The sequence below is a fragment of the Natrix helvetica genome, assembly GCF_964273705.1.
Source record: "Natrix helvetica genome assembly, chromosome: 1".
NCBI lineage: Eukaryota > Metazoa > Chordata > Lepidosauria > Squamata > Natricidae > Natrix > Natrix helvetica.
Genome location: NC_138548.1, coordinates 149,668,134 through 149,686,773, shown reverse-complemented (window position 1 = coordinate 149,686,773; position 18,640 = coordinate 149,668,134).

Sequence of the window (18,640 nt, the reverse complement as noted above, 5' to 3'; positions counted from 1 at the left end):
AATGTACACATCAAATACTGGTCATTCCTTCTGAACTAAAATATATGTAATAAAGTAAAAAATTGTTCTGCAATCCCAGGTCTGACAAGTTTAAAAAGCTGTATCTTCACCTTGCTTTCTTTTGAATATTAGACATTTTGTTATATGGTTACGCTGTACTGAATAATAGGATGTTCTGAAATACTTTGGCAACTGCTGTTTCTGCTGGCTAATTTGACTTGACTTATAAATATTAATTAAGTCTTGCAACACCTTGTTTAACCTGCAGTTTTAATATAATTTATCTGAACATGTTCTACCAGTTTATGTAAAACTACATCAGGCCCAACTACTTCTGAGTAACCATCACACGGTTAAAATTGCAGATTTATCAGTTATTATCAATCCCAGCTATGCTCTAAACATATTAACTTCAACTCCTATACTCCTTCAAGTAGTATGGAAATCCTAGGAGATCTTTAACATGCAAGGTCAGAACATGGCTTACACTGATTAGGATTTTTTTTTTTTACATTTGGAGGGTAACATTGATGCCTCAGCCGGCCATATATGATTTTTGCCATATGGTATTTTGATCCCTTTAATGTCTGTTTGGTACACATTTATTAAAAAGAAGATGCAGTTTTAAAATATGGCTTTTTCACAGTTCATTCTTGTAAATAAAGTTTTTTAGTTTCTTTGTACTCAAGGTGCAACTAGAACTCACAATATTCCAGTTTCTAACCTGATGCCTTAACCACTACACCAAACTGACTGTCATATATAGAAAATACTTTCAGTAAATTAAAACATACTCAAATTTATTTTATTGGAAATACTTCTTTTAGAAATAGGTAAATATTTTGATTAAAGATTGAATTCTAAGCAGTTATGTAAAGGATTGTGCAATAAGGATTTCCTGAATGTCACGGCAGTGGCATACAATGAATTATATGTCATCCACATTTATATAGTAATAAGGTATTCTTGCTTATTTTCATTGCCTCCAATAGGAATTGGGCTTTTGTGTTTTAATATTTTTTCCCTCACATTCCAGCTATTCCTATCTCTTTGATAGATGCAGGGACATAGATCATATAACCAGTGGTTGCATGCAAGAATATGTGCATTTTCTGCTCATATGTACAGTATGTCCATCTGTAGGTATAGACATAATTTTTCATTTTTAGAATAAATCTACCCAAATCTGAGCAACTAAATTTAAAAATCAAAATGTAAACTACCGTTTTGATTGATGAACGAACAGGCACAGTGAATTCTTTCACAAACCAGTTATCATGTAAGCTAAACTTGTATGGCCATAGCAGATATTGTCAGATGCCTGGAAGAGTATCTGTCAGTTAGTATTTCATGGCCATAAAGAGAAGTTACTCAGTGCCAACTACTATTTTGTAGTTGTTCACAAAATATTATGCAACTCTGAGTCAAGTTGTAGTCAGTCTTGTAAGCAACTCCTTTAAAAGTTGCTATTGTTATCTGCGGTCAGGCACTGCAAAACAGTGCTGCAAGAATTGCTGCATATCAACTGAAGATGCCAAATAGCTGCTAAATAGTAATGCCTATTTAAAAATAAATAGTATGTGTGTGTGAAGGGGGGGGGGGGGTTGAGAACATTCAGGTAACATGTCGTCATCAGATTGCAAGCCCATGTACAGTATGAGAGAAATGTGGTTTATATGATCTCATTCTTAAGTTATTTCTGCTGAGAGTTGCTGTAATAATTAGCTTCATTATTTAAGAGATCATGGATTTTAGTTTCCGATGGACATGAGTACATCCACATAATTTTCTTTTCCTTCCTGGAAACGTAATGTTTATATTTGGTCTTGCTGAAAATAGTTCAATATTTCTCTGTGTCGTCCTCTCTCACCTCCAGCCGAATTAGTTGAAGCCTAGCATGATCGCTTTGCATTTCAGTTTCAATCATTGTTCCAGTCCATCTTTGGGTTAAGGTTAAATAACTCCAGCCATTTTATAAATGCGAGTTTGGGATTTGCATTTCAAATAAATAGATTTTGTCACTTTTGACTTGAATTAGAAGTCTCTGATGTATCTTGGGATGTGGCAGCACCTCGCTGAGCTTGCACTGAGCATCCAATGATGGTTGTAAAGTCATGATGGTCATTAAGTGAGACATCACATGACCACACCCGATTTTATGACCTTTTTTGTGGCAGTCATTAAACGAATCTATTGTTCTATGGGGTGGTTTTTGCCAAAAAATGAAAGTAAATTCCAGTTTTTTGAGGGGAAAATCATAAATCACAATCATGTGTCAGTGCAAAACTACAAACATTTATGAATGCAGTTGCTGAGCACCCAAAATGCAGTCACATGACCACAGAGGGGGCATCCATTGCTACTTCAAATCTAGGTCGTAAGTACCATTTTCGGGATCTGTTGTAAGTTGATCACTAAGTGACCAGACATATTTTGAGGACTACCTGTATTACAGCCAGGATGTTAGAGACGAATTGCCATCCCTGCTCTGAGTCCAGAGGTGGGTTGCTCCCGATTCGGCCGAACTGGTAGTAACGATGGTGGGAGGCTCCACCCGCCCACCCAGACGCAACCATGAGCAAACGGTAGTAAAGTAGTTAGCAACCCACCACTGGCTGAGCCATTGTTATAAGCTGGTCTTGGGATGCCTCTGCCCATCTCACAGAGGCCATTAGAACTGATTTCTCTGTGAGAAAGAGCAAAAGGCTGGCGGACTCTGCAGACAGGAATGTCAACGGAGTCTTCCTGGGCAGCCTTTTGCCATAACTCTAACCACAAAATTCTCACCTCCTTTACCAATTATGCTTGAACCATCCTGTTGTTCAGATCCGGCTTCTGCTATACTGCTCGCAGGGAAGACACTAGAAGAATAAACACATTAACACACGTGGGCGCGCTGAGTTTTAGATCTGGCTGGGGGGGAAAAAACATGCTGCCAGATTTTACTCGGTGCTTACATTTTGTTCCTGAGCAATTAAGAGGAAGAACATTTTTCTGGCACATGATTTTTTTTTAAAATGGCAGTTATTTTCTGTCTAGATAAAAAAAAAAGTTGATATGACAAACATGATGGATGCATGGATTGATGCAAGAATTCAACCAAGGCAGGTAAAATATGGCATGAAAAAGGATCTTGTTCCAATGAGCTAGAGAAGAGTCTTCCAGCAGTAGTAAAATCATAAACACCAGAATGGCGCTTTATGTTTGTGTCATCTCTTGCAAGAATCACAAATTATATTTGATTAGCTTACCCTCCCTGACCCTCCAAAATGATCCAGGTCTGCAATTCACAACATTTTTGCAAACATTGTGAGCTGTAATTTTGGCACATCTGGAAGACACTTGGGTTGGATGGGATATCTGTCTTGTGATACCACTCGATGAATATTGCATTAATGAAGTTTCAAAACAAGTTTTAAAGCTGTGCTTTAAATACGTCAAAGCCGTGCCTTATTTATTGGATTTAAACCCTGTATTTTTATTCAAAAAGGTTGTTGTTATAATAATAAATCAGAAATACTATTAGTCATTCTCTTTGGGGTAAGAAAAGGCACAGGTTTTTTTAAAAGACAGGCCAACAGATACAGCAAGGACATCTACAGCCATCCCAAAGGCTCATTTCTACGTTGAATTCAAATACCTACACATTCCTGGACTCCAGAGGGTTGCTCTGGAGGGTTGCTCATTTGATGGAGTTAACTGACTTTCTTGTAGTCGGTTACCACTTTTATTGCCAAATTTAATGTAAAACTCCTTCGATGTAGATGGGATCTGATTACATTCAGAAAAAACTTGTAAATATTAACTTTTTCCATTGTGGGAGGGGGAGTGGTCACGTGTGGGTATTCTCATAGCCTGATTGGTCCAAAGACTGAGAGCAAACACTTAAATACTCCTGGCTTTCCTTTCCTCCCCAGTTCCTCTCAGTCTTTTTGGTCCAATCACTTGAGAATCTGTGTGTAGGTAGGAATTTATTGAGTTGTTTTCTTTAATTTGGTCTGGATTTGGCTAATTGGGCATTTTAAATTATTTTCCAACAATATTTAAATTTGCAGCTGTGGCCCAAAGGGACAGTTTCTCCCTCTAAGGTTTGGGGGGGCCTCTTGGGGGCTCTTGCCTCCCTTCTCAGGGCGCGGAGCCTAGCCCGACTCCCGGGACTGCGGGGGTGCCGGCTCTGGGCAGCTGCAGCCGCGCCGAGGCTTTAAATTCAAAAAGCAGCCTTCGGCGAAGAACACGAGGTTTGGAGCGGCTGGGAGAGCCGCGGATCGCTGGAAACGGCGTTTTTCGCTTGGGTGCGATCCTTTTTGGCTACGGGAAGAGCGAGCGAAGGGGGAGTGCGTGCGGGACTGCCGCAAGGCCCCAGGGTGCCGCCAAGCCTCCGCTACTGCAGCGGGAGGCTAGGAGAGTCGCGCCACGCGGTTTTCGCCCTTTTCTTGCCGCGTTGGTGTTCTGGCGGCCATTTTGGATCGCGCCACGTGCGCGCGGCCTTTGCAGTTGGTGGCGCTTTACAGGCCTTATTGCAGGCGAGCGGCCTAGCACAGGCCTTACTACTACGAAGGTCCAGGCTCCGAAAGGGCCTACAGCGGCCTTCTCTTCGCGTCTCCTGGGCTACTGGACACGTGAGTAAGCGATGGAAAGGGACGCGGTCATTCCCCAGGGCCAGGACAAGGGCCCAGCTGGGGGGGAGCTAGCCCAAGGGGCCGGGGATCCCTCGGGTGTTCCAGGGACGGTCCAGCGCCCATCCAGGGCCCCCACTAGAGAGGAGGCAAGGAGGCATAGGGCTTTGGAAAAGACCTTTGCCAGGGCCGAAAGACAGGCCAGGTCTGCGGGGCGGGCTTCAGCCAGCAGGTCTCGTTCGCCCATCAGGCCTAGATCGATCCAATCCTCTCCCAGAGGATTCAGCCCTTCTTCCCCCTCTGTCTCTCCGCCCAGGCCTCACAGGTATTCTAGGCGGAGGGAATCTCCCTCTCCTTCCCCCTCTATCTCTCCAAGGTTAGCAAGGGAGGATGAGGAAGATCCCTTGGAGGGTACTTCCAGGGGACCTGTGTCCTCACGCAGGCTGGCCCCCTCAAAGGCCTGGCTCTTCTTATGGAGGGGGGGGAGGATCTAGAGCATCTTCCTAAGAACATTAAGAGGCTTATTTCGACTGCTATTACTAGGGGCATTGCACAAAGAGATAGGGGTTCCCTTTCTGCTAGATCCCAGTACAGGGCATCGTCTCCGTCTATGGTAAGCGAGGCCTCAGCCCTGGGGGAGGAGAATCCCCAGGGTATGGGGTTCTCTGAGGATGAGGAGACTGCTAGGCCCGAGAGTCCTCCGCCCAAGGGGCTTTTTCACCCGGCCATGTTCAAGATCCTTCTGGGCAAGGCTAGGAAGACCACCAAGGTGGGCACAGGTGATCCTACGGTTCCTCCTCCAAGGGACCCAGATATGGCCATGTTTTCAAACACGGCCCTAACAAGGCTGAGATTCCGGCTCCCCCTTTGTTCATGGAGGTTCTGACCAATCAGTGGTCTCGCCCTTCCAATTTCCCTAACCCCGGGAGCAATGACCGTCGCTTCTATAATGTGGAGCAGACTTTTGCGAGTGCCATTCAGCTGCCTTCCATTGACGCCCCGGTGGCCGCCCTGGTATCTTCTTCCCCAGTGGTGTCTGGGGACGCGGCTGATAAGTTGAAGCCCGAAGACAAACGGGCTGAACTTACCTTGCGGAAGAACTTTAACGCCACAGCGTGGGCCATTAAGGCGGCGGCTGCTGCGTCTTATTTCAACCGGGCTACGGTTATGTGGTTACACAAGCTCCAGGATCGCATCCCGATCCAGGACGAACGGTTGCACCAAGATCTGTTCAAGATCGTTGCGGCTGTCGAATTTTCCACGGACACGACTTTGGACGCAGTAAAATTTGCGTCCAGCGCCCTGGCCACCTCGGTGACCTCTCGCCGTCTCCTGTGGTTGCGTAATTGGCAGATGGATAATAAGGCTAAATGGGATCTGGCGGCCGCCCCGTTCAAGGGCCCCACCCTCTTTGGGGAGGCTCTCGATCCAATTCTTGTCGAAAATAAGGACAAGAAGAAGGTCCTCCCATCTTCTACCAAAAAGTCAGAGAATAGGTCTCATCCTTACCGCAGGCAGTCTTATAGAGCATCTGAGTTTGATCACCAACAACGCTTTTCTTCTTTCAGGTCGGACAGACAGTTTTCGCGACAGCCCTATCAGGACAGGAATAGATTCCAACATCAGTCCCGACGGCCCTTTCGGGGGGGCGGCGGTCGCCCGTACCGTAGGGGGAAGTGACTTGAACCCGAGTCGTCCCATAGGCGACCGCCTGTCCCTCTACGCGGATCGCTGGGACGACATCACGTCAGATACATGGGTGAGGTCCACAGTTAGCCAGGGTCTCAGGTTAGAATTTCTCTCCACACCCCCGAACTCCTTCAGATCGTTCCCTCCGTCTCGGAGCCTGGAGCGCCGCCGCCTGATGGAGCAGGCAATCAAACATCTCCTGGACATTCAGGCGGTGGAGTTAGTCCCCAGTTTGGAGAGCGGGCTGGGCCACTACTCCAACCTGTTTGTGGTTCCGAAGAGTTCGGGGGGTTGGCGAGCAATTCTGGACCTCAAACGTCTGAACCGTTTCCTAGTGTACAGATGATTCAAAATGTCATCACTCAAGTCTATTCTTCAGGGCATCAGGAAGGGGGATTTCCTGGCATCGATAGACCTCACCGAGGCCTATCTTCACATCCCGATCTTCCCTTCTCACCGCAGGTTCTTAGGGTTCTCGCACGGGAACCAACATTATCAGTACAGGGCTCTTCCGTTTAGACTGGCCTCTGCCCCCCGCACCTTTACGAAGGTGCTGGCGGCTCTGGCAGCGCACCTTCGGGCTGTTCCAGTGAGACTACAATGTTACCTGGACGATGTTTTGGTCCAGGCGGGATCCCTTCCGCGGGCGATCTCAGATCTCCAGCTCACTATCCGGACTCTTCAGTACCTGGGGTTCTCAGTAAACTTCCCCAAGAGCCATCTGTCTCCCTCCACTCGCATCCTTCATCTGGGGACAGTGATAGACTCGGAGGAGGGGGTGGTGCGTCTGTCTCAGGACCGTCAGGACGGGTTGCGCCAGCTGGCGGAAAAGGTCCGCGTAAGTCGGTCCATTTCAGTCCTCACGTTGTCACAGTTGCTGGGCAAGATGGTGTCGTGCATTGGGATAGTTCTGTGGGCCAGGCTCCATCTCCGCCCTCTGCAGTGGGAGCTCATTCTGTTCCAGAGGGACCGGATGAGCAACTCGCTCCGTACCCTTCGTCTTCCGGTGGGGGTGCGCGCTTCCCTTCGGTGGTGGACGTCTCCGGCCATTCAGATGGGCTGCTCCTTCTGGGAGCCGGACAGAGTGACAGTCACCACGGACGCGAGCTTGTTCGGGTGGGGAGCTCTGGTGGGCTCCCGCCTGGCTCAGGGCAGGTGGACCCAGACAGACCTCCGCCACAACATAAATTGGTTAGAACTAAAGGCGGCCAGGCTCACCCTCCAACACTTCCGGTCCTCGGTGGAGGGCCGGCACGTGCTCCTTCTGACAGACAATGTGGCCACCAAAGCCCACATCAACCGACAGGGGGGGACGCGGTCTCGAGCGCTCTGGCTGGAGGCTCTGAGGCTGGGCGCCTGGGGAGAGAGGCATCTCTTGTCCTTGGTCTCGGAACACATTTCCGGCCTCTCCAACCATCAGGCGGATTGGCTGAGTCGAGCCACTCTGGACAATGGCGAGTGGCAGATCCATCCAGACCTCTTCCGGAGGATTTGCCAGCGGTTTGGCGCACCCCTGGTGGATCTCTTCGCGTCTCCGACGAACGCACATCTGCCCCGGTTCTTCACTCGCTTTCAGTCCCGGGGGGCGGAGGGGATGGACGCTCTCAGGAGCAGGTGGCCGGCGGGTCTCCTGTACGCCTTTCCCCCAATTCCGCTCATCCCGGGGGTTATCAGGAAGGTGGTGGCGGAGAAGGCTCTGGTCATAGTGGTGGCCCCCTTTTGGCCCAGGCGACCTTGGTTTGCGGATCTCACCCAGCTATCGGTGGCTCCCCCGTGGAGGATTCCACGGGAGGAGGTGATCTTGCGCCAGGGGGTCTTGATTCATCCGGAGCCCCAGTGGCTTCATCTGACCGCATGGTTGTTGAACGGGGATTGCTGAGGGCGGCTCAGCTGTCCTCGGGGGTCATCCGCACCATCGAGGCTTCCAGGCTTCCAGGCGTCCGTCCACAAATCGCATCTACAACTCGACTTGGGACGCGTTCGTGAGGTGGTGCTCCCACAATCAGGTCTCCCCGACTAGGGCCACCATTCCTAATGTCTTAGATTTCTTGCAGAAGGGCTTAGAGAGCGGTCTGTCTCACAACACCTTGCGGCGTCAGGTGGCCGCTCTATCGTCAGTTCTGGGGGGAGTGGGCTCCTCTTCGCTAGCTCATTTTCCCCTGGTCAAGAGGTTTCTCAAGGGGGCGGCTAATCTCCGGCCTCCCCCTGTCCACAGGTTCCCCACGTGGGACTTGCCCCTGGTCCTCAGAGCCTTAACGGGGGCCCCGTTCGAGCCGCTTAGGTCGGTTCATCTCAGGTTCTTGTCCCTTAAGGTAGTTTTTCTTGTGGCGATTACATCCGCCAGGCGTATCTCGGAGTTGGGCGCCTTATCATCCAAAGATGACCTCTGCCATTTTCATTCGGATAGGGTGGTGCTTCGGCTTGACCCTACCTTTCTTCTGAAGGTAAACACTCCGTTTCACAGGGCCCAGGAGATTGTTCTCCCGGACTTTTGCCCGGGTCTGTCTTCAGATAGGGAACGGCTCTGGCACCGTCTTGATGTTCGTCGAGCCTTGCGCATTTACCTCCGGCGGACGGCTGAGTTCCGCAGGTCGGAGGCCTTATTTGTGTCCTTTCAACCTAGGACCTTGGGCGCTAGGGTGTCTTCAGCCACTATTGGCCGTTGGCTGCGTCAAGCCATCCAAGAGGCGTATGCGGCAGCAGGGCGTCCCGTTCCTTCAGGGATAACGGCCCACTCCACTAGAAGTGCCGCGACTACGGCGGCATGGGCCACTAGGGCCCCCCTTGAGGACATCTGTCGGGCCGCCACTTGGGCGTCCCCGACGCCGTTTATCAGACATTATCGTCTGGATTTGTTCGCTTCGGCAGATGCGTCCTTTGGGAGAAGAGTGTTACAAAGGGTGGTAGCAGATACTCCCCTTGGGCCATAGTTTTTGGATTGAGTATCCCTCCCTTGGGACTGGGCTTTGGTATGTCCCACACGTGACCACTCCCCCTCCCACAATGGAAAAAGAACGTTGGTCTTACCTCAACGTGTCTTTTCATTGTGGTAGGGGGAGTCGTCATGACCCTCCCTTATTGGATGTTGGGGCCAAGGGGAGCCCGGGGTCCCTCCGGGGAGGGAGGTTGTGTTGTTTGTGTTTATTGTTTCAGTTCTGCTGTTCGCCTTCGAGGAACTGGGGAGGAAAGGAAAGCCAGGAGTATTTAAGCGTTTGCTCTCAGTCTTTGGACCAATCAGGCTATGAGAATACCCACACGTGACGACTCCCCCTACCACAATGAAAAGACACGTTCAGGTAAGACCAACGTTCTTTCCCACCAGACAGATTTTTCTGTGGCTTATTTCTAAGAGGATTGCTTATTTGCAGGATTGATTTTTTTTTTTTTGCCTAAAAAGAGGTATGTATATATTTCCATGCAGTATTTAAATAACGTCCAACTGTTTTCAACAAAGTTGCCTTCATTGTGTATTCATTTCTGTTTGAAGAATAATTTGAACGCAGATCCTCTTAAATTGTTAAGAAATTATTGTAAAAGATACCACATTGGGGGGCTTTTTACAGTTTTTTTTTTTACTGCTCATAATGATTTCTTATATTGGCAAATGTGAATGCACAGTTTTTAAAATGTATCACTTGGCAGGATATACACCATAATCCTAAAGAACATTTGAATGGAAGGATGAAGTAGAAGCTATAGTTTTCCCCACTCTTATTACCATTTGTTTATTTTATTTTATTTTGATCATGTTTGGCAGGAACTCTGGCAATTTTAGCTAACACACATAGAGCAGTGATTTGGAAAGACTTATATAGGATAGTAGGTGTTATCTGTGTATTTGTTTTCATTTCCTGACATTTCATTATAGTGCACTATAGCTACAGCCCAGAAGATCTTACCTGTCGCAGGTAATGAAATCTGCAAATGAAAAACCAAGCCAACAGAACTTTTACAACCCAACAGTCCAATCCAGAGATACCATACATCATCACAAGGCTGTTTTGTATAGAATTGCTAATGACAAAAATATTTATTTTTATGCCGTTTGTATACTGCTCAACTCTCAAGTCAGGGAAATGGAAAAATAGTTACATATGCATTTCCTTCCAATTCATTGTAACAATTAGAATCATTTATCTATAGTCCTAGGTCACAATGTAGTTAATGGCCCTCTTCTCTACATCTTGCTGTTAATAGTTAAATGCATAAAAATGTACCTATTAAACAATGTATTTAAACAATGTAAAGGGGGCCATTGTTTAAAATAGACACACAATTGTCTCATATAACAGCAATATATACTGTATATGATACTGTAAAGTTTGTTGTTTTCCTTATGTTCCGCATGCAAGGAATACATTGAATGTAGTATTCAATCGTGCAGTTATCTGCTTGTTTTTAAAAATTAAAATCTTATGTCCAATCTGTTCTTGGAACAGAAGAAATCAATACACAAATTCATATTTTATCTATTGATGTATTTAAATAGGCTTAGTTTTTAAACTGCTTCCTTGCTAATGAATCTATTGATAGAATTTTAATGAAATCAATATTCTCAACTTTTCTGGAATGGAGAAAACCAGTGCATATTTTATATGTATATTTAATATACATTTTTGTTCCACAAATAGGCAGTGAAGGAAGAGGACTAAGGCAGTTTTCCAGGCTAGCGTCAATGTATTTTGGAGTATCTTAATTGCTAATAATATTAACTTGCCCAATAAGGACCCCATGATTCAGTGATACATTGAGCAGCACACTTTATATGCATAGCTCCAAGAACCTTTCTCATTACGTCTAGTTCCTTGATTGATGTATACCCATTGTTGTCTGTTTCTGAGATTGATAAGTTATCCACGCTTAAAAGCAACCATTAGAAGAAAAGTATTTTGCATATTATTTCAGATGTCCTACGGTACAATCAGAGGATAAATACACAATTTCTCTTTAGCTTGCCCTAGATTAAATTCATATCTGTGTTCCTACTTCATATTTTAGCCAATCTTTTACATCACCGAACTAGCAACTGCCCTTGGAATGCTTGTCAGCAAAAAACAATTAAAAATTTAGATAATAATAGAGCAGCATTCTTTTTAAGCCAAAACTCAAAAAGCAACAATGGCAAAATATTTAATTCTAACTCATAGATTTTAAAGTCAACAATTTATTAAATATTTACTTTAAATAATATAAAGTTTACGTAGTTTATTTCACCTTGTTCTAACAGCAATCATTACAAACAGGACTGTCATTCTTGTATAATATTGGTTTGTAATACTTGTTGGAAAATTGTCTTTTCTGTCTCTGCATGGGTGCTGAATACAGGTAGTGAGGTTAGATCGATTTTCCTAGGGAGGCTATTCTATAGAGAGGAAGAAACTAGATAATGTTCTTTGTATGATACCCAAAACTTATAGAGTTGGAAGGGGACATTTTAGGCCATTTTCTGCTCAATGCATGAACTCAAAGCATCTCCAAAAGATATCCAGCCTCTGCTTGGGCAAAATCAGTGAAAGAGAAATTAACACTTCTCGGAATAATTGTTTCAATATTCAATAGTTTTTACTGTTAAGACCTTTTCAATAATATTAAATTGAAAGCTACCTATTGTCTTCTGGAAAGATTAAAAAAATAGGTATTCCTTTTCAGAAGAACTTCTGAAGATGATTTGAATAATTAGACAGCAATTTTTCAAGTGTTTCTTCAAGTTCATTAGAATTCAAATTCCAGAAGAGAATTGCATAATAGAAGACAAAAAGCAATGCTGAAGTACCTATTCTAATTCAGGTAATACAAACCAATTTGTTAATCTGGATACCTGGATTTGTGTGATTTGCTCAACACTGAATTAAAGGAGAATTTATGACAGACTGCATGGATGTTGCATAACTATTTACACCCACAAACCCATGATTCATGTTAAAAATTTGAGGAAGTGAATGCAGATCTGAGGTTTTATCCTGGATTCTCACCACATACAAACGAGAGTTGTTCACTGCTTGGGAAAACATTCCCGGGTAGGAGAGACTGGTTTTCTGGTCTTCCCATGTCCATTGTATCAGAATACTTGTTCAAATCCCATGGGGAAGAGGGCCTCCTGCAAAAGGCCATAAAAGTGCAATTTGTCTAGAAGATATTTCTTCCACATAGCATTAAAATTATCTGTTAGGTCAGGAAGAAGGTATCAATGGTTGAGGGAAAAATACCTTCAGCCAGTATGTGAAGAATAGCTAGATCTTGAATTTGATATTAACTGATCCACTTTTGCAGGAAGAGAGCAACATTAGATAGATTTTACTTTCTGCCAACGTTTGTCTTTCAAACTTAGTTTTATGTTAAGAAGTGACACTGTTTCCTGGTTGTAGAGACACAGTTTATACAATAGTGGTAATAATGTTCTATTCTACCCTTTTCTGTTGTGTTTCATATCTGACCTTCCTCTGCTACATTTAAGCAGTCATATGTATGTATGTATGTATGTATGTATGTATATGTATATGTATATAATTGTAATAAACGTTGAATTGAATAGAAGGACTTGTTCACAGAGAAATAAACTCTATGCATGCATTCATGTTTTCCTACGCTTGCAAACATCTAATGACAAAAGTCAAGAGTGTTGTTTCCACTGAAATAGACTGGAGATTTCATAAGGCTGATTGCAGAGATGGGAAGATAACAAAGAAAAGAGAGGTAATCTACAATGAACTACCCTCCTGAATTAGTGAACGTGGCCCAAAGCAACAACCTTGGTTATCAAGGTGATTTCAAATCCATGTCAGCTATTAGGAGCTCAGTGAGCCTGTCAGCCAAGTGGAGAGGGAGAAGAAAAGATTGGGGAGAATAAAGAAGGACGGTGTCATGGAAAACAACAGCCTTATCCCCATTGATGACTGATGCCCATTGACCGTTGTCGGCAAAGATAGTCCTTTAATAGGTAGAATCATGAACTCACAGTAGAGTGAAGTTGCTGTAGATCAGGAATGTCAAACTGGCAGCCCGCGGACCAAATGTGTCACACGCAGGTCATACCCACCCCAGCTCCGCAACAAGTTTGACACCCATGCTGTAGATGGAACCAACTAGTCTTTTCCATCCCTTAAAACAGATTGAGAAATAGTCTTACAGAGAAAAGTGTGTTATATTTATCACATCTGAACTTTTTTGATGGACAATTTTGTAGACTAATCCTTTGGACAAGGAATTTAGTTGCAGCATTTTCAGAAGCATAGCTTCTGGTTTAGAAAAAATGCTTCTCAGAAAAACAAACTTCACATTCCCTAGTGATTATCACTAATAATCACAAACTGATTTGCATCCTTTTTGGGGTGGGTGAATGAAAAGAATAAGAATGCTACTGATAAACTAGCTAAACTGGGGCTTGGAAAGATATTTAAGGTAGTTATTGTTTGGAACAAAACAAAAGCTTCAAAGAAGAACAAAACAATTAGGATATGAAGCAGTCACCCATTGCCCAGCAAAGGCTAACTGAGAAGCAAACTTCAAGTTTCAGAAGACTTCAGTACAGAAGGTTGATGGGTGGTCATATTAAAAATTATCTCAAGAAACTTTCTGATGTTGTTTTGCAATTCCAACAAGGAAGAAGCAAAGCTCAATAGAAATAGAAATAGAACTTAGATTTATATGCCATTTCATAGTGCTTTACAGCCCACTTTAAGCGATTTACAGAGTCAGGATATTGCCCCCAACAACCTGGATCCTCATTTTACCGACCTCAGAAGGATGGAAGGCTAAGTCGATCTTGAGTTGGTCAGGATCAAACTCCTGACATGGAGCTGTAGTCACTGCGCCACCATGGCTAGTAGCAAGATGTTAGACTGCTTAAGAAAAAAAAGGGATGTAGTTCAAATATTTTACTATTTCCTCCAATTTGTAAATCAATCATGGAAGAAAATGAATTAAGTAAATTACTTGACCAGTGGCAGTTGGCAATTTCAGTGTGCAATATTCCATTCTAACCACTGCGCAACCACGGCTCCTGAATTGGTGGGAACCCTAAAGCTGGGGAAGGAACATGGACAGGAATAAGTTTATTCCAAGTTTTGTTTCAATCACAAGAAAACCTATAAAAAATACATATATGCCTGCCTCCCTTACTGTGTCTTATTATTTTATTAGAGCATTTTCTCCCAACAAAAGCCAAGAAGGCTATTTATTCAACAGCAGCAAAAAAAAAAACTGCTGAAGACGTGAGGTATCTGGACAACCATTTCTGATCTCTGCTATGAGGCTGTATGTGTAACACTCGTTTTGTTCCCCCAGAAACTGCTCTGTAATTTTTGCTTTAATCTGGCAGTAGTCTGGTCAACCATGTATAGGAACAAACATGAGGAGTGCACAGTAGTGTTGTTTTTCCTCACTGCTTATTGGATTTCAGTACACATCCATTCTGGGTGTGCATACTCAAAAGTGGTGGTGGGGAATAAGAGACAAAGGGGCTTCTGTAAGAAAAAAAATGCTGCAATGGCCACAGGTATGTCCTTATTAAGAAATCACTTTTAAACAAAAGAAACAACAAAAATAAGCATTTAGGAACATAGAACTCAACTTTTGAGTCTTTTTACCTGGAAGCACCTCTCAATGTGTCATTGCTGGCTGCCCCATCCCCTTTCCTGGTTACTTTCTGAAATGGAAGTTAAATGTAATATTTAAAAAATGGGATGGCAATGACAAAGGTTTTTTTAATGGCATAATAATCCTTAGGGGCAAACAAGTGAGTCATGCAACTGAATGAAGCAAATGTGATAATCTCCATCAAAAACCAAGTGAATAATGCATGTCTGTCCACAGTATCTCAATGAATAGAATGAAATATTGATCATACGGAAAACTGAAAGGTACGAAGACTTTTAATTCGGTGCTAGAATGTAATCAGGCAAAATGTGACCTTAAAATGACAAAACATCCCTGAAAGACAGCATCTTCACAATGTAATTATACTTTAGTTTTGCTTTGTCTTGTTGAAAGTGAAATTTAACCAAAGTGGTGATAGACTTCCTAGTAGAAGAATTTTAGATGATAACATAAATGGGCAGGACAGAAAAGGTGTGGCGTGCCTTCAACCCTTCTCTTAGTTTTTTTGAATCTAGATGAAGTTGAAGGAGAAGATGGAACCTTAAGTCTTGCTCCACAAAATTAGATGTGGCCATATTTGGAGTGTGGGTCTCAATAGGACATACAAGCTTGTTACTCCTGATTGAAATAATCCATACATTTGGGATATCGTTATCAATATCCTCTAAATAAAAATTATAAGCTTGCTAAGGATTGTGTGTAATTCTTTTTACTGGTGGATATTGTGTTAAATATAATTATCACCACACAATAAACATCTGTTTTATAATAAATAATTGAGGTATTTCACATAGGCTACATTAGTGGGTTTGTGGGTATGTATCTGTGTATTTTACATATGGTAGCTGAATAATGCAAGTGGTTGAATCAGACACGTCCCTTAGACTCAATTATTTATATACATTGCCGTGCTCACAGTAAAATACTAACCTTGACATAAATCACATTATGTCTTCATAATGTATACCTATCTACGTACGTATCTACCTAGCTATCGTCTATCTATCTTTCATATTTAGAAAGTGCCCATGTACCTCATAGAGCAATTCTGGACAGTGCAAATAGATACTGTATTTATTTGAGTATAACGCGCACACGTGTATAACACGCACCCCCTAATTTTCGATTAAAAATCGGTATAAAATTTTGTTTCACACCAAGCATTGTAATTGACAAAAAAACGTTGTTGAACACGTGCGGCCATGACTATTGCCGCCGCTGCTGCTGCCGTTCACAGGTCTATTTATCTATTTCATTAACTTTTACTGAACCAATGCAAGTACTATTATTTTAGTATAATTCTCAATACATTTTGTTTATATGCTAAATGTATTATATCATTTTGTTTGCTGTCCTATATCTCACGGAATCTTTTAAAAAATGATTTCCTTTTGATTTTGTTGCATATGCAAAAAGAAATATTTTTGATTGAATACATGTATAGAATAGAAATTTGGAAAATGTCTAGCTTTTTAAAGCTTAGAAGGAAGATGGGTTATTAAGGAAATAGGTTATTAAGGAAAAAATCCCACTGACAATGTAATGAAGCAGAGGCACATGGAGAAGAGAAAATATGACATCAGTATAATGGGGGGAAATTATCTTTTACCATAAGTTCTAAGAATCACTGTACCTGCTACTCCCAGTAAAATATCTGCGTGCATTTATGCTATAAGTAGAAATTCTGTTGCAATTGCCCCAATTGGTTCACATTTAAGGGAAATAGGACCCGTTCACAGGACCCGCCTCTCACCCTCTTCCTCCTGCCGACTGGAGGAAGAGGGTGAGAGGCGGGTCCTGTGAACGGCGGCAGCAGCGGCGGCAATAGTCGCAACTCAGCTGCCTGCCGCCTTTCCCCTCCTTTGTCTCCCAGCTGGGGCGGCCCGCCGCCGAGTTGCAACTATTGCCGCCGCTGCTGCCGCCGTTCACAGGACCCTCCTCTCACCCTCTTCGTGGGTCCTGTGAACGGCGGCAGCAGCAGCGGCAATAGCTGGGAGACAAAGGAGGGGAAAGGCGGCAGGCAGCTGAGTTGCGACTATTGAGCACAGCGCAGCGGCGCCTGAGGCCTGGATCGAGGCTGCAGTCCGGAAATTTACAATTTACAATTCGCCTGCGCCCTCAATGGACCGGCCGCCACTGCCACCCCACCCCAGCCCTCGTTTATAACGCGCACCCACACTTTGATTCCTTTTTTTGGTACAAAATTTTGCGCATTATACTCGAATAAATACGGTATTTAGGAAATTTGTTAGTTCAATACAGCTTTCTGTATCTAAGATAGTATGTCTCACTTAAACAATTTGTTATAAAAGCTCCTTAGGTCTACTTTGAAGTTCTATGGAAAATAAAAGTGGAATTAGTTATCTAAAGTTTATAATTATTATTGAATGGCTGGAACCAACTTTAGGATTGATGGAAAGCTTTTGTTTAGAATATTCACAAATCTTTCAATATTTTAAAGCCATTTCCCCCATAGCCAAAAAGAGGTATAGCATCTTCCAACTCGTATGCAAACAATTATATAATTGAAATGCTAACACTCTAAAACACAAGCAGTCTATTCTGCAATGAAGTTCCACCCTGTGACAACAATATGGACAAGAATCCCCAGATTCCTGATCATCTGGATTTTCCTGGAAATTAATTAGGAGCTCATTAGATCCTGATTTGTTTTGGCAGACAGATGCTCTTTTTCTCACAAAGCCAGGAACAGATACTCAGCTGCTTGAAGACTCCTCCATATTTCCTCAATCTAAGATGTAGAAATGACACTCGGGTTGAACGACGTTTTTCATAGCCTGGTGATAGCTTTATCTTAACATGTGCACTCAGCCATTTAAAACAACTATTTATCTTATTTGGCAATCAGAAGAAGGGTGCCAGAGTGTCTAGTGTTTCAATATCAAGCTGGATTAAAGTGTATTAGGGAGGCTTATGCAGCTCTCAGGAGAGAAAATCTCATCGTTCGAAGAGTTCATTCCAACTAAGCAGTTGCTTGCTTTCAGTTTGGGTTGAATGAATAGGGCCACTCTCCCAAAGAATGGATGAAACCCATGACTAAGATGGGCAAGCTTTGGAAGACGCATTATATGTCAAATATATGATAGGCTAGGTACCAGGTTCCCAAATATTACAAGTCAAAGTGTAATTTCCCCTTAACTTTTAAGACTTGTGGACTTAAACTCCCAGAATTTTCCAGCCAATGTGTTTTGTAACTTTAAATAATGCTTTATGTTAGATTGGGTAATGGATAGGCACACACAGGCTTAACGGTAACAACAGCTCTTTATTAAGTACAACAAGTGAGAACAATCCAGCAAAGGTTGAGTCTGACAGCAGCCCTTTTATAGGGAGCTGTCAGACCCTTCGACCAATAGGATTAAACCTCTGTTCCCGCCGGAACAGAGGACCTTGGTGGAAACCACTGTAGTTGAAGCAAGTATCTAACACTTTATAAGTTTTGTTTAATGTTTTATAAATTTTGTTTAAATAATGTTTTATAAATTTTGTTTAAAATTATTGAATGTGGTGCATGGACATGACTGTCTTTTTCTCCAGTCCCAAATGGAATGGACTTGGCACAATATTTTCTAGGCAGAGTAGATTTGGTATAATTTTTAATTTTTAAAAGGGGGTTTAAGTCATTGTTTTGCCTCTCTGGAAACTGCTCTGGGTTCCAAGGAATAAAAGATACCAGTATAAATGTGATTCTGGTAAGTTTGATCTCAAGAAGGGGAGGA